This window comes from Asparagus officinalis, chromosome 8 (assembly GCF_001876935.1).
Source record: "Asparagus officinalis chromosome 8, Aspof.V1, whole genome shotgun sequence".
NCBI lineage: Eukaryota > Viridiplantae > Streptophyta > Magnoliopsida > Asparagales > Asparagaceae > Asparagus > Asparagus officinalis.
In genome coordinates this window covers 74,538,438-74,561,647 of record NC_033801.1, presented here as the reverse complement: position 1 = coordinate 74,561,647, position 23,210 = coordinate 74,538,438, and positions in this window count along the sequence as shown.

Below are 23,210 nucleotides of genomic sequence, written 5' to 3'. Positions count from 1 at the left end.
GGGTTGAGAAGGAAAGAAAGGGTTTAAAGTTGATTGAGACCCCATGACGATGTCCGTACTTGGACAAGTTGCCACTTACGATCTTAGAACCAACTAATAAGAACTACCAAAGTTTAGTGCACACTGTGTTGCACTAGAATTAGATATCGGATGTCACGTGTCAATTTTGGTATCAAGTTTAGTTTTTTGAACAAAGTTTCGATCCCTAGGTTCTGTTTTGATGTACACCTTGTATAGATTTTGCTAAGTAGGTGATAAATATTGTTTGAATTTTGCTCCATGACATTTGGTAGATTGCTTGGGCTGTATAGTTATCCAATCTCATGTAGTCACTTTTTATCCGGAAAGTTATCACATGACTTATTTATATGTAAGATTATTTGATTAATTATATATAAAAAACAAATTAGAGTGGCACAACGAAGGCGTGGTTGGGTCTATAACGTACAGCTCTCAGGATCAAAACCTAACTTTGATAATAAAATTTTAGAAGTCCCCCAAAATATTTTCTTTTAAAATAAAAAACAACAAATATAGGTTTATGTAATATACGTCTTTAATATTTCTTTTAGATTTGTTCAAAAAAAATAAATTGTTTTGCATAAACGAAATAATTATTATAGATCTTATGCGATATGGAAATAGACATAAAAAAACCTTTAAAAACTACACAATATCATTTGTAAATCCTAGTTACACAGCTCAATAAATCATAAACGAGACCTTTCTAATACATTTTATCGAGATGCTAGTGTTGATGGGGGATGGAAGGTCTTTATCTACTTTTTCCTTCACTCTTCTCTAGACGACTTTGGGGTTCTTTATTTTATTATTTCGTGTGTGTTTGGTGCTTAAATTTTCAAAATTGAGGGAGTAATTCATAATATGTCCAAATTTGTGTTAGTTGTGGATTCTCTTCCCGTGTGGAAAACAATCCATAGATGCACTGATAATTACTTTAGATGTGAGCTCGTGAAGCATTGATGGAGAATTAGATATGAAACGGAGCGAAATGACCGACTCCTTGTGCAAATCTAGGCCTAGAAGCATTATTCTTCTTGGGCCCGGGTTGAGAGGCTGACTAGAAAATGCCTTTCGTCTCGGAACTAAATCTGAAATTAGGTCGGCCATGTGCATGTCCGGCTCATGTTTAATTTCTTGACTGGGGGAGGTAGGCTGGTTGAACATGACACATGTCTGCTTTAGGGAGGTTCATTATACTTAGCAATTTTTGGGGTACAACAAAATACTGGCTAATAATATCTAGTAGTATGATTACTTTCAGCTCTTAGATTAATATCTAAAGAGATCTTATTGCTAGTTGATTTATCTTTAGATATACAAAGCGAGTAATATAGATGTGGATCCTTTTTTTTGTGTGTGCGTGGTTTGGGGGGGTGGGGTTTGTATCTTTTTCATCTAAATTTAATAAAGTAAAAGCATGCCTTTTGCCTTTTGAAAATTCACCACATTCAAAGTTGACTTATATGTAGTCGTTAAAATTGTCCTTCAGTTTGTGTATGAGTTGAAAGTTTAAATTGCTTGATATTGATTTTTATGCATATTTTTTTGATGATATAAATTAACTTGGACAGAGTTTTATGTTACATTTTAATTTATAGTGAGAAATATTCAGTTCGTAATAATTCTGAAAACAGCCAAAGTCCTAATCCTATCTCGGCCACAGCCAAAAATGTGAATATTTGGGTTGATTCCGTGCCTCTGAATTATTAGATATACGACAAAGTCATCATGATTGAGTGACTTAAAACGATTGGAATCCCCGTAGTTTATTAGCCAATGGAAGAGAGACGCGTGTGGAGATAAGCATTGTATTCTTCCTCCTCTCTTCGTCATTGCCAGAGATTGGAAGAAGAACAAAAGCGAAGGGTGGGGGGGGGGGGGGGGGGTGAGCAACGAAAGACAAGGGTTTAAAGTTGATTGAGACCCCATGACGATGTCCGTACTTGGACAAGTTGCCACTTACGATCTTAGAACCAACTAATAAGAACTACCAAAGTTTAGTGCACACTGTGTTGCACTAGAATTAGATATCGGATGTCACGTGTCAATTTTGGTATCAAGTTTAGTTTTTTGAACAAAGTTTCGATCCCTAGGTTCTGTTTTGATGTACACCTTGTATAGATTTTGCTAAGTAGGTGATAAATATTGTTTGAATTTTGCTCCATGACATTTGGTAGATTGCTTGGGCTGTATAGTTATCCAATCTCATGTAGTCACTTTTTATCCGGAAAGTTATCACATGACTTATTTATATGTAAGATTATTTGATTAATTATATATAAAAAACAAATTAGAGTGGCACAACGAAGGCGTGGTTGGGTCTATAACGTACAGCTCTCAGGATCAAAACCTAACTTTGATAATAAAATTTTAGAAGTCCCCCAAAATATTTTCTTTTAAAATAAAAAACAACAAATATAGGTTTATGTAATATACGTCTTTAATATTTCTTTTAGATTTGTTCAAAAAAAATAAATTGTTTTGCATAAACGAAATAATTATTATAGATCTTATGCGATATGGAAATAGACATAAAAAAACCTTTAAAAACTACACAATATCATTTGTAAATCCTAGTTACACAGCTCAATAAATCATAAACGAGACCTTTCTAATACATTTTATCGAGATGCTAGTGTTGATGGGGGATGGAAGGTCTTTATCTACTTTTTCCTTCACTCTTCTCTAGACGACTTTGGGGTTCTTTATTTTATTATTTCGTGTGTGTTTGGTGCTTAAATTTTCAAAATTGAGGGAGTAATTCATAATATGTCCAAATTTGTGTTAGTTGTGGATTCTCTTCCCGTGTGGAAAACAATCCATAGATGCACTGATAATTACTTTAGATGTGAGCTCGTGAAGCATTGATGGAGAATTAGATATGAAACGGAGCGAAATGAGCGTCGACAGCAGCGCCAGAGGGAGGAGCGGCTATGCCATGACCCTCCCTAGGTTTTTGCTAGAACAATTACTAAGCAGCTGATTGAGCCACTCTCCAAATTAAAAAAAAAAATAAATAAATAAAAAGATTATAGATAGGATTTTTAATGTAGGAGTCATCACTTGGAGAGTCAATTACTCTTGACAAATCATGAAAATCTAATCACTTCACCTCATTATACTATTCATCTAAATTATAGTGAATGCCATTGTATTATTCCCAAATATTACAGCGAATGCCATTATGTTATCCCCAAGTATTACAATGAATGCCGTAAGGTTTGACAAGTATCATACTAGGTTTTCATACTTTAATTCGATTTAAAGTTACCTAATTACATTTTTCAAGGAAATTAAGGAAGTTGGAAAAGTAATCTCTCTTCTTACGAAAGACAATAGGATTGATTTAGAAAGTTATTTTTGATATTTTAGTGAGCAAGAATTTGGAGTGCTAGGCATTGAATAGAGATTTGTGATTTAGAAGATTTAAAAAACGTAGCAATAATAATAGCTTTATCCTAATTTTTTTTTTGGGATTTGCTACATAAATCATATTTCTATGTTTGGTTCTAACTTCGGGCAATCTCCTGTTGGGGAATCCGAAACAATCAAATCGGATCCTTGCCCTTCCGGACCTTGTTGAAAGTAGGAAAGTAGGAAAAAATTCACCTCAAATAAAGATCAAAACTTGCAGGAATAATAAAGGAGACGAACACACAGATTTAACGAGGTTCGGCAACGTGCCTATGTCCTCGGGAGCCACACCACACAATTCTTTTATTGATTGAAGAAGAAATACAAGCTCTCAAACTAGGGTTTTATCTCTCTGAGATTCTCTCTCTTTCTGCAGTCAAAAAACTCTCTTTTCGTGTTCTCACAAACCCTAAAACGTTTGGGTATATATACAGAGTCCTGAAAGAAACAGAATCCAAAACTGTTTAGGAAACAGGATGACTACGGTATCGCGGTCGACCGCACACTAGTCGCGATCGACCGTATCAAACGACAGAGACTTAAATCGATTACAGGGTTGGCGCGGTCGACCGCCTTCGGATCCAGCTCCTCCTGAGCTTCTGTGCACGTTCGCGATCGACCGCCACAGAGTCGCGGTCGACCGTGGATCTGTCTGGCTGTTTTTCTTCCTCGTTTTGATTCCAGTTTGGCTTTAACTTTGGGTCTACACTTTAGACTAACAATCTCCCACTTGGAGACCAAAGTTCCTTCAGTGACTTCACTCAAATTCTCCCCTTCTTCACATGTATCTTCTTCTCCCCGGAAAAATCCTTTCTTCAATCAACAATATCCTAACGATCGCGCTGATCCTAGTAGTGTGGCTTCGCCTTCGTCTTCTACTCGTGAAGGCCAACTGAAGTTGCGCACAACTCCAGTTTCTCAATGGTAACTGCCTTCGTCAACATGTCCTCCGGATTTTGACTTCCCAAAATCTTTATTAAATGTAACTTTCCGTCTTCAACTAGCGAGCGTATAAAATAGTATTTGACGTCGATGTGCTTCGTTCTGGCATGATATACTGGATTATTGGCAAAATGTATAGCGCTTTGACTATCACAATAAAGAACTCCTCTCCCTTACTTCAGATCCAACTCTTCCAAGCACCCGTTCAACTAGATCATTTCCTTGCTTGCTTCGGTCACCGCGACATACTCAGCCTCGGTTGTAAATAAAGTCACAATCTTCTGCAGACGTGAGACCCAGCTCATTGTTGTCGATGCTAAGGTATAAACATACCCCGTGGTGCTTCGCCTCGTATCATGATCACCGGCGAAGTCCGCATCCACGAATCCCTGCAGCACCAACTTCTTCCTCTTAAAACATAGTGGTTTGTTCATTGTTCCCCGCAAAATGTATAGCGCTTTGACTATCTACTTCACGGCCTCCCAATGCTGCTTCTCTGGATTACTTGTAAATCTGCTCTCAACTCCCACTTGTTTGGTGGAAAATTTATAGTAAAAAGAATGAAAGAAAATTGACTTGTATTCTCTCGATCTTAATTACAATTAGATTTCCTGATTACAAAAGAGTGGAGAATGATCTGGATTCTCTCTTTTGTTTAATTCTGGGTTCTTCACGGTGGCGATGGAATGCCTCCCTCGAATGCTCGCATCGAGTTTGTTTTCCGTTGATGATCCGAACGTTTTGTTTCACTGGAACGTGGTTGATTCCTCTTGATTGATATTGAGGATGACTTGCATGGCAAGTTTGAAAATAACTCTTAACGAGTTTTAGAACTCAGAGCGAGTTTAAACTCTGTAACAGAGTTGAACTCTTAACGAGTTTTAGAACTCAGAGCGAGTTTAAACTCTGTAACAGAGTTGATTTGAACCGAAAATCGGTTAATAAGCCAATGATGAAAGCTCCAAGGAATGCTCTAGAGATTGAGCGAAGACCCCCTTTTTTGATCTCCAGATCCCAGAAATCTCCAAGATCCAAACATGATCTGCTCAAGAGGTTGCCGATCTCTCCTTTTGCGATCTGTTTTTGTTGCAAAAAGCCGATCCCTTAACTCAATTGAGTTTCTGATATTTATAGGGGATTAATAGTGGTAACTGACCCCTTAATCCGCTCTTAAGTGGGGCGGAAATCCCTCAAATCGTGGGGGGAAAACGGTTCCTGGAACTGTTCAGTTCGTGTTTGAACGAGTCAAACGCCGAAAATGGCGTTCTAGGCCCAAACTCTACGTTTTAGACATTAAATGCAGAGTTAGGCCTGTTTTAGGCTGAAAACGCACAGGTCGCGCAACGTTGTGAACTCTGAAACGCAGAGTTGGGCTCTGCATGAACTCTGCGTTTTAGACCTAGGACGCATGGTTGGGCTCTGCATGAACTCTGCATTTTGAGTTCACGAACTCTGCATTTTGACTCTGGAATGTAGCCACGACCTCTGCATTTTGAGTTTGGAACGAAGCCACGACCTCTGCGTTTTGAATCTCAAATGCGGTCACGACCTCTGCGTTTTGAGTTTAGAATGCGGGCATGACCTCTGCGTTTTGAGTTCAGAATTCGGGCATGACCTCTGCGTTTTGAATCTTGGATGCAGAGGTGAGCCTCAGGCGGGCTTGGCGAGCTTCTGGCTAAGTCTAATGTTCAGTCGAAGTGCAGTCTCACAGACGGACTTCAGAACATAACTTGCTGCGAAGAACAGGTCATAACTTTCAAACCGTAAGCCGAAATGGGGCGAATTATATATAAAAATCGGCTATCTCGACGAGACGGAGCTGACCAAATGGACCCCATAGGGTTGGTTTGCTTCCTTTATTTTGTCAAATTCCTTCCGGTTTTAGATATATCTGTGTTTTGATACGAAGAGACCGTCAACTTGTAGTCTCTTTTGCTAGAGCGTTACAAAGATCGTCACCTTGTAACCTTCGTCTTGGCTCCTTGAAATTATGAGAGTCATCAGATTGTAACTTCCGATGTTGATTGTGAAGGCTGTTGAATTAAAGCTTTCATTGGTTATTTGAAGGTCGTCACATTGTAACCTTCTACGTGAAAGTCTTCAAATTGTAGCCTTCTGGAAGTCGTCGAATTGTAACTTCTATTATCGGTGTTGATAAGCCTTTACGGATGGGCCCATGAACATTCATAGGATTTTTGGCAAACCCTCAGCCATTAACGGATTTGATAAGCCTTTACCGACTACCATTTGAGCCGGGTTAGCATGTGGATTGTCCAAGTCCGTTCCACATGTAACGTTGTGCTAAAATAATGAACCCTCTTAGACTTGATGCTATGATTTTGAATACATAGACTTTATCATTTTCACGGAAAAAGACTAACCGACAATGCGTGTTAGGCGTAGACTTATCTCTAATTAGAGATCGAGATAAAATCCCCCATATGTGTAAAGCATGGATTCTGGTGTTATTAATAACAACCTGCTAAGATATTGAATATGTAGGCTTTGCCATTATTGCGGGAATAGGCTACCCAACAGCATGTGTTAGATACAGACTTATCTCTAATTAGGGATCGAGATAAAGTCCTCCATGCATGAAAGATATGGATTTTTGGTGCTACGATATTGAATACGTAGACTTTGTCGTTGTTTCTTTCTGTGTTACTTGAAACACTAAAAGAAAGTTGAAAGAGCCAGAGGTGTAGTATTAACTTGGCGTGAATTTTCACTTAGAGTGAAATTCAGAATTTTTTCTTTATTATCACTAGGATAATTCCAGAAAAATTCTAATCCATTAGGGATTTTATAATGAAAACTTGCTATTCTTGTTGAAAAAGGATTAACAAGTTCATTGAGGGGGTTTGACTATTAGAGGTGTGATGTTAACCTAACAGTATTTTATGGGCCTATCACTCTATTGAAGAGAGTCGATAAGTTGATCTGGTCGTCAGAGGTGTGATATTAACTTGACGGGTATGTGGACCTATCGTTCTATTGAAGAGAGTCGATAAGTTGATTATCAGAGGTGTTTTGTTAACGTGACCATATTGTGGGCCTATCGCTCTATTGAAGATAGTCGATAAGTTAATTTTGTCAGAGGTGTGATATCAACGTGACAAGAAGAATATTACGATCGGGATAATTTTGAGGACCTATCGCTGTTTTGGACCTGAGTTGATAAGTGGATTTTGTCAGAGGTTTGGTGTTAACATGATGGGAATTTGTTGTGATCAGAGCAACTTTGTGGACTTATTATCCTATTGAAGAGGATTGATAAGTTGATTGTCAGAGGTGTTTTGTTAACGTGACAAAATTTTTGTTGCGATTGGAGCAACTTTGAGGACTTATCATCCTATTGATGAGGATTAATAAGTTGATTGTCAGAGGTGTAATATTAACATGACAGGAGTTTTGTATTTATGATTTGAATAAGATTTTGAAGACTTAGTGTTTTGCTGGGGAAGATTACGATTTGAGCAATTTTGAGGACTTATCATCCTATTGTTAAGGATTGACATGTTGATTGTCAGAGGTGTATTGTTAACCTGACAAATTAGGAGTAATTCAAACTAAATTCATACTCCGTGGGAGTGATAATCGTCAGAAGTATAATGTTAACTCGACGATGTGAAAGATTCGTTACTCTTAATCTAGTGGATTCCAAGTAACCAACCACCTGTCTTGATTAAGACTTAGCAGGGGAAGAAAAAGAGGGGTAGACATAGCATATCGCCTTATGGGCCACTATCCGTCAAGTCGTTCAGTGACATTGGAGTGTAACGACTATGATTGGAATAGAGGCACGTCACACGGTAGGCCGCTACCTGAAGTGTTTGGCTATCAGAGATAACTGTTAACGTGATAGCTTTATAAACCCGCCATCCTATTGAAGAGGATTGGCAGATTGATGGACTATCAGAGGTAGATGTTAACGTGATAGTTTTGTGAACTTGCCATCCTATTGAAGAGGATTAGTGGGGGAATTTGGAGAAAATGGACTATCAGAGATGATCATTAACGTGATAGTTTTGGTGAATTTCATGGTTGATAGAGGTATTCTATTGAACATGACAACTCAGAAAATTTATTACTCATAATCCAATGAACTACAAAATTCTATTGAACATGACAACTCAGAAAATTTATTACTCATAATCCAATGAACTACAAATAAACCAACCCCCAGTCTTGTTATTACTCATAATCCAATGAACTACAAATAAACCAACCCCCAGTCTTGAACAAGTGCAGGGGGGAAAGGGTAGACATGGCACATCGCCTAGTGGGTCGCTATCTAACGAGTTTGACTATCAGAGGTAACTGTTAACGTGATAGTTGTTGGCGGGTGTTGGACCCACCATCCTACTGAAGAGGATTAGCTTCAGTGGTTGTAGTATCTTCCCCTTCTGACTGAGAAGATTGGGCTTGATCTGATTTCTTAGGTTGATCCTGCTTACTTTGTTCTTCAGCTTTGATCCTGACAATAATATTTTGAGCCTGTTCGCCTTGAGAGATTAGTTATCTTCAGGAACGGCATTCTGTAACCCTCATTTGTGCTAGAAGGTCGGTCTACAAGTTGTGTCGACAGGTCTCCACCAGTGTAGGCTGTGTCATACCTGTCGGATATCGTAGAGCCATATTTCGGAACCTCTTGACAAAGGCTTTGACGGACTCCCTCTTCTTCTGCTTAGTGGTGAAAAGGGTATGGATGGAGACATCTATATCCTCTTTAAAAAATCTTGATAGGAAGAGTCTCTCTAGATCTGCTCACTTTTGGATACATCCCGCAGGCAGTTTCCCGAACCATTCGAAGGAAATTCCCTTGAGGGTGCCAGTGAACAATCGAGCCAGTATGTCATTGTTTGATATCACATTCCCAGTCTGTGACTTGAAATGATAGATATTTTAGTTCGGTGATCCCGTGTTGTTAAAAGTTTGTAGTGTTGGGATCTCGAACTTTGGAGGATAAGGTGCTGCATCCCATTCGCCAGGATATGACTTGGCAATTCCCTCATCTTGGAGCTCACTTCTATTAGCAATGACATTAAGGTGAGCTTCCAATTCTTTCATTTTGGCAGACTGGAGATTCTGTTCGTTCTCAGTCTCTTCTTCGGGGGATGATTCTACGTGATGAGTTTCTTGCTCGATAGTCTCATTCACTTTTTGTTTCCCCTTTGATATGGATGATCCTCCTTTCCGGGAGGATTCCGGCCGAGGTTGTGTCTCAGTTTTCTGGAAATTGGCTCTACTTGCAATGATCTGAGTCATCATATCCTGAATTTAATTGATGGTTTCCTGCTGTGCTCGGAGCATGGCGTCCTGCTCAGCAACCCTCTTTGCAAGGTCTTTAGAATTTTCTGCCATGTGGGCGAAGCTCTCATGTTCAATGAAAGAACTTGATGATTGAGACCCCGCAATGGCTGAATGTTCGTCATCGAAATTGGTTCCTCTAGCTAACCTCCGATAGTTGATAGAGGGAATGGCTCCTATTCGCGTCTGAGAGCTTCTAGCTAAGTCTAATGTTCAGGCGAAGTGCAGTCTCACAGGCGGACTTCAGAACATAACTTGCTGCGAAGAACATATCATAACTTTCAAACCGTAAGTCGGAATGAGACGAATTATATATGAAAATCGGCTATTTCGACGAGATGGAGCCAACCAAACCTACCCCATAGGTTTTGGTTTGCTTCCTCTGTTTCGCCAAATTCCTTCTGGTTTGTAAGATATCTGCGTTTTGATATGAAGAGACCGTTAACTTGTAGTCTTTTTTGCTAGAGCATTGTAATGATCGTCACCTTGTAACCTTCGTCTTGGCTCCTCAAAAATATGAGAGTCATCAGATTGTAACTCTCGATGTTGATTGTGAAGGCTGTTGAATTAAAGCTTTTATTGGTTGTTGTAAAGGTCGTCAGATTGTAACCTTCTACGTGAAAGTCTTCAAATTATAGCTTTTGAAAGTCGTCGAATTGTAACTTCTATCATCGGTGTTTGATGGGGATCAGTTATCTGTTGTGATTTTTAGACAGCCTACAGTCGTTCATAATTCTCCATATCGTACATTATTTGAAAAACCTCAAATGTTGGACGAATACCAGAAGAAACACCGTGAACATCACTAAAGAGATCTGAAAAACGAACGCCAAACCAGACTAAAACCAGGTCAAACCAGCTGCGCCACTATACCATGGCTGCCTGCGTACCTTCCACCGGGATCAAGCTAACTGTAGCTTTGCTATTTTTCTCCATATAGTCTCCACCTCACCCTATCACCGCCCCGAAGGGCCATGCCCTCTTGGGCAGTTCAACATAGGCTGATATGAAGCAAGTTCAAGCAATGCTTAAACTTTCTACTTATCACCACCTTGGTCAACATGTCTGTTGGATTCTTATTCGTATGTACCTTCATGAGAGAAATATCACCTTTCTCTATGACATCTTGCATAACATGGTACCTGACATCGATATACTTGGTACGAGCATGATGAGCTTGATTCTTCACCAAGTGAATCGCACTCTAACTGTCGCACTACAAGTTCATGTTCTCCTGCTCAATCCCCAAATTGTTTAGAAGACGTCAAGACACAATGCTTCCTTTACTCCCTCCACCATGACCATGTACTTGACCTCTGTAGTAGAAAGTACCATGTAGCCTGTAACATCGATCACTAACTAACTAGAGCCCTATGTATCCTGAGTACATAACTAGTAGTACATCTTCGTCTATCTAGATCGCCCGCATAATCTTGTAGGCGTCTAAAAAAGCCTATAGGTATCCGCACACAGCTCGAGACAAAGAGAAGGCGATGAACACCATTATCCAAGTCGAAGGGGATCGTCCGAGTCAAAGAGGATCATCTAATACCGACAAGCGCATGAAGCGAATCGGCAAAACGTTGATGACCTGGCGACGAACCACCAGAATGACCAACGCCAGGTGGCCCGTGTGCTCACCGGCCACCGCCAAGTGGCTCGCATGCTAATCAGCCACCAAAATGGTAAATCAAGTGGCCCGCGTATTCACCGACCACCTCTAAGTAGCACGAGTTTTCACCAACCACCTCTAAGTGGCCCGTACGCTCATCAGTCAGCTCCAAGTGGCCAGCGCGCTCATCAGCCAGCTCCAAGTGGCCCGCGCGCTCATCAGCCAACTCCGAATGGTCTGTACGCACATCGGATAGCTCCAAGTAGCCAACATGTTCACTGCTGACCTCCAACTTAATGAAATGTATGATACGAATCAGTGAAGCGTACAAGTCAACGTAACACACGAAATGAGAAAACAACACAGTTAGGAGTTGTGTTTTACCCAAAAGGAACGAAACACCATGTGTGATTTGCAAATACCATTAGTTTCTTGGCTATTTGAAGTTATAGATCTCTTCTCCATATTTCCAACGCATCTTGAATCACCTCATTCAGAGATCGAACGAGAGAGTTAGAGCCAAAATACCCGAGGACGTATGAACAGGCTCGCACAGTGTCGAGCCACCAATTGAACAAAACATCATGTATGACTCGCACATACCATGGGTGGTTCGGCTATTTTAAGTTTTATATCTCTTCTCCAGATTTTCAACGCATCTTGAATCATCTCATTCCGAGGTTGGACGAGAGAGTTAGAGCCAAAATACCAGAGGACGTATGAACTGGCTCGCACAGTGCCGAGCCACCATTTGGTGGCTCGCATAAAGAACTGACATTACAGGTATGATGTGATTTGATTATAAAGAAACTCAAAAAATAAAAGTTGTAGGTCTCTTCTCCATATTTCCAAGACATCTTGAATCACCTCATTCCAAGATCGTATGAGAGAGTTAGAGCTAAAATACCCGAGATGGTACGAACTGGCTAGCACAGTGCCGAGCCACCATTTGGTGGCTCCCACAAAGAACTGATATTTTAGCTATGATTTAATTTGATTCTGAAGAAACCCAAAAATTAAAAGTTGTAGGTATCTTTATCATCTTTCTAACTCATCTTATATCATCTTATTCTGAAATCATATGAGAGAGTTAGAACTAAAATACCCGAGGTGGTACGAACTGGATCGGCCAACGCCGAGCCACCAATTAGTGTCTTGTATAAAGAAGTGATATTTTGACCATGATATGATTTGATTATAAAGAAACTCAAAAGATAAAAGTTGTAGGTCTCTTCTTCATATTTCTTACGCATCTTGAATCACCTCTTTCCGAGATCATATGAGAGAGTTAGAGTTAAAATATCCTAGATGGTACGAACTGGCTCGGCCAAGGCCGAGCCACCAATTGGTGGCTCACACAAAAAGTGATATTTTTACCATGATGTGATTTGATTCTGAAGAAACTTAAAACATATAAGTTATAGGTCTCTTTGTTAGATTTCCAACTCATCTTGAATCACCTCATTCCGAGATCGGACGAGAGAGTTAGAGTAAAAATAGCTGAGATGATACGAACTGGCTCGGCCAAGACCAAGCCACCAAACGGCGGTTCGGCTAGATTCGATCCTAAAATACGTTTTTTTAGTTTTGACGGGTTTTCACAAGATTTTTTTGGTTCCTGAGTGTCCTAACTGATTGGATATCATCTCTGAACGTAGTTACACGGTTGTCAACTGAAGATAAGACAGAATCTATCGTTCTTATCCAAAAACCCCCTAACCGAAGCCTATAAATACTGGCCTAAGGGCTTATTTCAGGTGGACATCAAGAGGGCGAAACGTTGCCGAATTGGAGAGTAGAGCCACGAATTTATAATAAGGGTTAGCAGATTTTGGCGATCTCCTGTGCATAAAGAGGAGTTCAAGAGATCTGAGACCCGTCCCCTATTCCTCCGGATTTAAGCTTGGTCTTAAATCTCGAGAAGAGCAGTGACCTCGCTTGGTCGAGATCATCACTTCAGCGATTATTTCCTTCGTGAAGTAAAAGCTTTGATCAACTTAATCTGTCAATCGGATCTGATCCGTGGTTGTCCACGGATATTAACATCCCCAGCACAGGCAAAGTTCTCACGCAAGCAGCGGGTGATAAATGTCCATTGTGCTGTTTGACGAGAGTTGTAATTTTTATTTTCATTGTATAAAGGAGATCTTATAAAAAGGTCGACTTTCTTTCTTTTTGAACTTATTGTAATTGCTGAAATTGTAATGAGTTCGTCACCAATGAAAATATCAACTTTTGACCCAAACACGCTAGCGACCACAGTGGGAGCCAACAGCTTCGCTGCTGAAGCTGTCGTGCCGCAACCAAGAAACCAAATCCGGATTGAAGAAGTGGTCGAGTACGAATTCGACCTACTGAAGTTCGAGGAGTATCTGTCGTCCTCCTCCTCCAGATCCTCTGCCCCTCACAAGCGTAGGAAGATCAAGGCACGTGTTGCCGTTGAAATCTCGCCTTGCAAAGTTCCTCCGGCCTCCAATGAGCCCGGATCTACAGATCTAGACCCTTCCTCTGTCAAGGAGTCAATCGCAGAAGGCATGCCAACCTTATCAAAGAGGGCATGCCAAAGGTAGCGCCAACGACCTGCGCGCCGACTTGCTAAGGCTTTGGAGCCTGTTGATAGGATCGGCTATGAGGCGGATCTGAAACGCAGAAGGCACCGAGTGCCCCAGCAGCAAATAAATGACCTCTCCTCCAAACCAACAGCGAATGATTGGATCCAAGTTAAACGGACCCGCTCAACCCTCAAGGAGCGCATTCAGAAGCGTCACGCCTTGATTGCGCGCCATGGATTCTCATACGAGAAGCGCAGAAGCTGAAGCAAAAGGAGGTGATTAAGAAGCCACCAAAGCTACGCCAAGTATGGAAACCAGAGTCCGAAACGGTGTCGAAAAAATCGAACACTGCCCAAAACTCGCGAACCAGCCTTTGCTGGCTCGGCCAAAACCGAGCCATCAAATGGTGGCTGCAGCCTAAGGCTTGAGCCATCCAATATGGTGACCGGCCAAGCCGAGCCACCAATTGGGTGGTTCGGTCTGAACCGCTCGGTTCGGTTCGCCTTGCGTACGGTTCACCTCTCACGGACTGTTTTGAGTCTCTGATGGCCCTATTCCTGTCCCGACGGATCGCGCACTTCCGATGAAGCCTCACGACTACAGAGACTTGTCCCGTTTCAAGATGAGGATGAAGGATCGCCTAGGCCCTTTGCACGAGGATTGAGGCAAAGTTTCGATCAAAGAACGCTTGGGTCCGATGACTGAACCCCGAGCAACCACTCGAGCTGGGGGTCGCACACACCCTCACGACAAGTCAGAGCCTTCCTATAATGGGAAAACCCCTTCACTTGACTGCCTCGGACGACGAATTGAAGTCCAAGAGCCCGTCAAGAGTTCGCGCTCCTAAAAGCGCGGCTCTAAACGTGTGACTCTTGAGGACGCCAACAAGACATCGAGTCCTCAAAAGAAAACGTATTCGTCAGATGATGACGTTATACCTGATGAGTCATGCCAACACACGATAGGTTACTCCGGTCTTCAGACCAATGAGTTGTACTATCGGGCTGGGGGTATGAACAGATCTCGAAAGAGAAGTACCCGAGAAACGGGCTTTCATTGTCTATGCACAAACATTATCAGGGCAGTTTTATCAGCGTGGAGCTGCCCCAAGACCGCTCAGCAAAAAGTCCTGGTATTCGACAGGATCTCCAACGGAATGGCCAAGTCCAAACCAAAGCGTCTCCGTAAGAAGCGATCGGCTGTTTATGGTGACGAACGTCCAGAAGTCATAATTAACATGGCTGATAAAGGAAAGTCGATTCGACCTTCTAGTTCTGACTCCCTCGTATTGCATCGTCTGACTCGGCTATGCGTAGGGACCACTAGACACAGGGACTACCAGAGAATGCAGAGAGGTTTATCCTCGGATGATGAAGCATCGGATGCTAACTCGGCAATCGCTTCTGATAATACGGTATCCAGCCTAGGACAATCCCGCGAAGTGTTTATGATTAACACCGAGGAAGTAACTAAAATGGTTGAGGATGTCTTGGCCAAGCAAAAAGAGAACTTCAAGTTTGAAATGGAAATGGCTATGCGGCGTATGAGAAAAGAGCATGACCAACAGATCCGAGCCTTGTCAAATCAACTAGCTGAATCCAGTCGCCGTAACAATGTTAGCCAAGCAGCTAGCGATTCGGACGTGGATGAATACATCAATACTGATCATCCTCCCGTTGACTTGAACGCTAGGGGTAGCCCCACTAAAAACAACGATGCTGGGGGTGGTCCCACCAATGATGAAAATGCCGGGGGTGGCACCGTTATTCCTCTTGAGAATCATTCAAAGCCCGATACGAGCGATGATAAGAAAATAAAAGATCTCGAGAGCAAAATCAATGCTCTAATGTCTGCTCGAGGGGTGAAAAGGACTGGCATTCCATGTCCCTATCCAAGAGAGTGAGATTCAATAACATACCCGGTGAAGTTCAACTTGATTAACTTCACGCCGTTTGACGGGAATGGTACGCCCACTCAACATCTGATCTACTTCAAGTCCCACTTGGGTATGATCTCCGGCAATGAAGCCTTGATGGTTCGATCATTCGTCAGGCACCCTTCGTGGGCTTGCCTTCGATTGGTACCGCCGTCTCAAGCCTGGAAGTATCAACAGCTGGGACGATATAGAGAGCTCATTCCTCGGCAACTTCTTTGACGATGACGCCGAGATATCCATCAGAACACTCTTTGAGGAGAAACAGGAAGACGAAGAAATGGTCGACGACTTCATCAAACGTTTCCAGAATAAAGCGATGAACTACCGAGATCCGATCACGGAGGACTTCATCCTCCAAACATATCATAACAACCTATCTATTGAGATATTGGAAGTTATGGGAGTCATACCATCCAACACATGGAAAGAGTTGAAGACACGTGGAGAGCGGGCCGAACGCTTCCTCCGAAGGAAGAAGTTAGAGAGGATCCAACCGACGACTAATCCTCCGAACTCAAACTTTGCCTCCCGTGGTAAGGGCAAGGTACCTGTAGCTGCTATTGATACTAATCAAATGTCACAACGGCAATCCCAAAGACAGCAAAAGGCTTTGGACCTGAAACTGTAAAAAGAGTACTCCTTCAAAGACGAAGATGTTCCAGCCATTTTCGAGTCCCTCCTTGAAAATAACAAGATCAAGCTACAACCTATCCCAGATCAGGAGGAAGCTGATAACATCGCGGATCCAAAGTACTGTGCGTACCACAGGAGGGTCCTTTATCCCACCAAGGATTGCTTTACTCTCAAAAATAGCATCCAAACCTTGGTTGAAGCAGGCGTCATAACGCTGGGATAAGCCAAGTGAGAATCACCACACTTTGAAGAGTATACGAGTATAAACTGCTTCTCAATACTCCAACAGGTATATGAGTCTAAACTATTTTTTTTCTTTCACGGAAGTTCCTAGAGAATCTTATATTCTTAAGGATAACCCGAACATGCGACTGAGGATAACGTACTCCTCATTGGACCCAGTTTTGTAAAGGAAGCTATGGGTGGATGATTCATGTAACGGGAAGTTGCCGAAAGAATGCTACATGTAACTTTCTTAGGGATAACCCGATCATTACAAATAAAGTGATAAACACTAAACCCACCGTGATTTCCGAACACTCTTTTGCTGATGTAGGGTGAAAATTTGATTTCCCGAAAACAGGGAGCGTTCGTTTGTATTAATAAGAAAGCTTATTACAAACTAACAAATCAAATGTTTACAACAGAAGCAGAGGGAAAGCCCTCTTTGTTTTGTGTGGGGACTTTAGGTGGCTACAGGATGCTTCGCTCGATGCTCGTGTCGAGTCTGCTTCCCTTTGACCGTTTGAATGAGGTTGCTGGGGAGCTTCAGTACGCAGTAGAAGCTCGGGCCAATAGAGTTCGGGTCTACTTAGTTCGTCGGCGATCGGAGCCCGGAACTAGGCGGTGGTGCTGTAATGCAAGGATCTGCTAACAGCTTGGTCTCAACTCTTTTTTCTCCAAGTTTTGCGATCCCTCCTCCAGTGTGCTGGAAGGGGCTTTTAAATGGAAGAAGGACAGGTTGACTCATCCTTGAATTCTGGGATGTGACCACATCTTCTTCAGAGACGTCTAGCTACTCCTCGATACCATGAATGGTCATTCGAAGGATTGTGCTTTATGTCCCGTCACCTACAATGGGAAGGCCCACCCTTGTATATGAGGCAACGGCCGTCTGTTATCCGAGTGGACCTGACCAGCATTAATGAACTGCATTTATGAGTTCGCAGAGTGATGAGGCGTCTGTCCGATCACTCGTGACCGTTCGGCGTGCTTCGGGTACGGTGCTTTCTCCTTTCCGGTCAGGAGAGGCGGCGAAGTAGGTGCACAGTACTCAAGTGGGTCTAGCCAGCTTGCCGAGTGCCGGCGGATCCAGCTCTTGACTCAGACAGCCGAGGTGAATCGCATTTATGAATTCTCAGGTTGACTCGACACCTGTCCAGGCCTTCGTGCTGTGCATACTGTGAGCGGCCGTTTGACGGTTCTGGGGTACTGTGCTCTCTCCCTTTGGGTCGAGAGGGATGGGAAGGTCCATCTCAGCACGTGGGGTAGCGGATACCCAGCTATACTGACGGTCTTGGGGTTTGCCGGCGGATTCGACTCTGGACTCGGGCAGGCGAGTTGAGTGAAAGGCGAACTTCCGCCATCCTGATCGGTCTTAACTCGTGCTGGCGAGCCAACCGTTAGACGATCCTGGAATCGAGCATATCTGACGTCTACGCGACTTAGGCCCGCGCTAGAGAACTGAGCGTGTGAGCTCTTCTCGTAGGCGAATTTCCCGTAAGTCTATAGAGGTATTTTTTACCGTCTACAAGACCCCCTTCTAAGTTTTCAGACCTAAACCGGCTCGCGTGTGGTCTGGAATACTTTGAATAAAGAAATTTTCGGCGAAGTAAGCGCGTTTGATTTCTTTTAGGATTTTTAGCAAACCCTCAGCTATCAACGGGTTTGATGTGCCTTTACCGATTACCGTTTGAATCGGGCTAGCCATATTATTCCTCTCAGTATGATGAGTTGTTGAACAGTTTCTCTTAGGCTTAATGCTAAGATTTCTGCTCTAACCCTTAGCCGTCTGAGGCGTGGGTTTTAACCGTTTAAGCGAGGTCATTCTATTGGCTTCGTTTGTAATTTTACCTTTAGTGGCGAGTGAATCGTTCAGGCGAAATTAGTCTTTGGGGAGCCAAGTTTCGTGCAACTCGCGGGGTCATGCCAAGTATTTGCAGGTGAAATCCTCCCTTTTTGAGGTGGGCCCAGATCTGACGGGAGATGAGCCACGTGTCTGCTGATAGGGCTTTGTGCTTCCCAGCTAAGGCGGCGCGATCTCATTGGGTCGTGACGATCGTGGTTTGACAACACGATTTCGTGCGTTTCGCTCCGCGACGCATTGTGGTCGTGGTTTTCGGGCTCAACCGTCGGATGCAGCCGCCAACCTCGGTTCTTTTGATATACCGGGGGTGATCTGGGCCGTCGAATTTGATCGTGGCCACGTCTTCTGTCCGTTAGGGTTTTCGCTTTTCGAGGGCAGTTGTGGCCACGTGGACAACTCCGCCTTTCTAAATCGGCCATTTTCCTCCACTGGGAGTTACCGTGCTCTCAAATCTTGAAAGGAACCTCCAAGGAAAGAATTCCCGCTTCATCCTACAATGGCTCCGAAATCTAAGAGGTGAGGGGTGCGGGCCCGGGACGTTACTCCGACCGTCTCTCCGCCAGCATGCCTGCCGGTGCTCTGGAATCGCGCCCAGGTATGTTGATGGGTTCGTTGGACGATCTCTTGTAAGTCTTAGGCGTCGGATTTTAGGGAGATGAGCGTTGCTCACTATGCTTGGTAGCTTCCCCGATTTGGGGCAAAATTTGCCCTATTTTCCCTTAGAGGATGATTACTGTCTCTGCGGGCGGATCCTTCAGTGGGACGGAGGCGAACTCCCTTTTCGTAAGGCGAGTTCGGCTCATTCCTATTAAAGGGGAGTATAGTCTGTACGGATAGACCTCCTTCGAAGTGGGTTCCCCCTTTTGATGGGCGATTTCGCCCTCCTCCGTTTGACGGGCGATTTTGCCCCTACAGCGGATTTTGTCTCGATTGACTTTTTATTTCTTGTTGCAGCGACCTTTTCCGATGAGGCTTTCCCGGAGGGTGCGGCCGTTGGCCATGCCGGGGCTACAGGCTACACGACACCTCCTCGATTTTCCTCTTTGGCTTCAATACGTGTGTTCGCCGCCGACAAGCCGCATGGCCTGATAAAGAGAGTCACGGATGGTCATCACTTGACATTACGCGAGCTGACGACCAACGCGGCGCTGACAGATGAGGACAGGGCAGAGCTGCCGAAGCCTCAATTTTTGTTCGGCGACGCTATGGCCGACCCTTCCGCCCTGTTGCTCAAAGAGAGTCGGTGGTTCCGCACGGTAGACGGGACTCATTATTACCTCCCCAGCATGTCGAGAGGGTTTTCGATCGTCGAGCTGCGGTCCTTCGCCATTCCTCGGACGATGAACTGGGATTTGACCCCTTCTCAGGACGGGGTCACTTGTGGCGTCTTTACGGGCTCCACTGCTGGGTATGGAGTGGAGAGTTCGTGCAAGCGCGTGACGGGCCTGCGCCCTGGCTTAATGTCCGCTGAACCGCCCGTGGGGGAGTCGACAGCGGTGGTGGAGACCTTCCGTCACCGCTTCTTTCAAGCTGGTGGGAGCTTTCCCCCGAAGGACTTTAGGGCCCCGGGGTGGGTCTATTCTGCACCCGGCAGCGACACGTGGTGGTCCAAGATCACCGACTATGTTCTGGCCGAAAACGCTGATCTCAAGGACACAGAGCTGTACCGTGTGACGGGTCTGCGCCCTGGCTTAATGTCCGCTGAACCGCCCGTGGGGGAGTCGACAGCGGTGGCGGAGACCTTCCGTCACCGCTTCTTTCGAGCTGGTGGGAGCTTTCCCCCGAAGGACTTTAGAGCCCTGGGGTGGGTCTATTCTGCACCTGGCAGCAACACGTGGTGGTCCAAGATCACCGACTATGTTCTGGCCGAAAACGCTGACCTCAAGGACACAGAGCTGTGGAGTCCATCCGAGCGGCGGAAGGTCGGGATAATGCTCCCCAGGTAAGCATTCCTGGAGCAGCAACGTCTGGATCTGGAGCTGCGCTGCCTGCCCCTTCTGCTGCATTGGGGGCGGTTCTGGCGACTTCGGAGGACGCTCCTTCGTAGACTGGTGTGAGGCCACAGACGAGAGTCCCAGCGGCTTCTGCGTCCGCATCAGGAGGTAATTTTTGTATAGCGTCTTTGATCGCAACGATGATCCCATACCTTTTGACATTGGTATTGGACCTATGCAGGCGCGATTGAGAAAGTGATCTCCATTCCTTCCGACGAAGAAGGGGAGGCTGGAGACGAGGAGGGGCCCACCGGCTCAGGTAAGCGTGTGTTTTAGCATTACTTTTCCTTCCGTTAGTAGGGTCCCTTTCGAAGGGTCTCTGTTAACCTCTTTCCGTGTATTTGTAGCTGATCCTACCCGTGAAGCCGCAAGTGAGGAGGGTCCTCACTCTTGGGCGAATCGCTCATCTGAGGAGGCGGGCGAATCTGAGGAGGATGACAATGTCTCGGTTCAAGAGGCATTGTCCAGCGAGGAAGAGGATTTGGCTCTTGAGGACGCGCCTGGCCAAATAGGGGGATCTCCTGCTCCTGCGGAAGCGTCGGCTGGGGGTCGTTCATCGGCGCGAGAGTCTCCGCTTCAACGGGAGGCTCCTACTCTGCAGGTGACCATTTCTTCGTCGGCGGCGGCCGTTGACGTTGTGACCACTGCACCGAGGGCGTCATTGGTCGCACCGGCTCCGGCCTCTCTCCTTTAGAACGCTGGCGAAAGACACAGGTGGAGCGAGCTCTGGCCAATTTCGAAGATACTTTGGCCCACTGCACCTGGCTGGTCTTGGAGGAGAATTGCCCCTTCGAAGAATTCAGGGAAGTTCTTGAACACGATGTGTCCTTCTTGCGTAAGAGGCTCGGCGCTACCGCGGCGAGGCCCTATTTTCAGCGTCTGAACGAAGTGGAGGGGGCTGTTCGGCAGCTGCTCGCTCTTCGTGCGGAGAGTTCCACTCTTGTTGATCTCGCCTCCCGCGAAGTTCGAGTAGCTATGGCAGATCGTGATCGCCGCCTGAACGAGAACATGACGCTAGAGTTGAAGTTGTCAGCAGAGTCGGAGCAGGTCAAAGCCGAGGATGCACGGGTGGCCCGCGAGGAAGAAACGGTCGATAGCCAGTTCTCCCGACTCTCCTTCGAAGTAGAGAGGCTGAAACAGGTCGTAGCCGAAGCACAGGCTTCCTTGGCCGTTCAAGAGAAGGCTCGTGATCGCGTGGCAAAAGAGTTGGAGGGCGTTAAATCTCGCCGGCGATTGACCACTGACTCTGTCGAGGAGAAGGATCGAGCTCTCAAGGATGTCAGGGAGACCATTCAAGACTTGCTCTCGTGCACAGAGGAAGACATTCGTCGAGAGGTCCTAAGGAGGCTCGAGCTTCGCCATGCTGAAGAAATTCGTGAGGCAGAGCTGAGATTGAAGTCCCTGTAATTTGCCTTCGATTTTCCGCTTGTAATAGGACTTCTTTTTCATGAATGAAATTATCCCTTTTGTTTTTTGTGGCCTATTGTAATTCGTGTGTGTGCTCCATTTTTGTAATCATGCATTAGTCAGAATTTGACTGTAAGAGAATCTCAACTGTAGAGGAATTCTTGCCGGTGAGTTTCTGCTGCAAGTTTACTTCATCTGCAGGCGAATCTTGTTCGCAGGCGGATTTGCAGGAGTTAACGGCGAACCTGGCTCTGACCGAGTTCCGCTTTCAGCGGGCCACGTGTTAATCCACGTGTACGCCGATTAAGGAGACATGGGCCATCCGTTTCTCATTAAATGCGAAGTAGTGGGCCTCTTCGTCCCTCGCGCCCGATTCAGGCCGTCGTTGCAGATCGTGGTTATGAACCGTCAGATCTTACCCTTCAACTGCTTTAGCCCCGAACGGTCTAATCGAATATTGAGTAACCGTCTAGGGCTCGTAGGGTATTTAACGCCCCTACTCTTCATCAAGAGGATCTACAGCCTCTTCATCATCTTTCCTCCTTAATCCGAATTTTCCCTTTCCTCCTTCTCCTGATGGCACCTGTAGGCATATAAAATTGCTTATAGGTCCCCTAGCATAGCTCGGCACAAACCGACGAGCCAACGAGGCGACGAGATCGACGAATCGCACGGAAGCGACAGAATGAATCCACCCGCGTGCAGAATCAAGCTAATGAGTTGAGGAATCAACGAGTCATCCAACCAAGGGGAAACTCGGATGAATCACGATCGAATCAAGATCAATTTCGGACTCGAACTCAGAAGCGGATTTACTGCCAAATCAGGAATCCAACTTTCTGCCAAATCAGATCATCAAATCAGAGTCTCAGATCAACCGAAACACGGACAAACGAGACAACGAAAAACGACTCGAAAAAGTCGGAAAACACCGCCCGCGGGGGCTCGGCCAAAGCCGAGCCACCTCAAGGCGGCTCGGCCTTAGCCGAGCCACCTTGAGGTGGCTCGGTGGCCGAGTCATCCAACCGAGAGCGGACTCGGACGAATCACGATCGAATCAAGATCAATTTCGGACTCGAACTCAGAAGCGGATTTACTGCCAAATCAGGAATCCAACTTACTGCCAAATCAGATCATCAAATCAGAGTCTCAGGTCAACCGAAACACGGACAAACGAGACAACGGAAAGAAACTCTGCCGGATTGAAGAGTGAACTCGGAGCTTGAAGACCAGAAGACTTGCACATTCAGATCTGAGCCTCGGCGACCATCCACGTCAGAAAAGGCAGGATCTCGAGAGG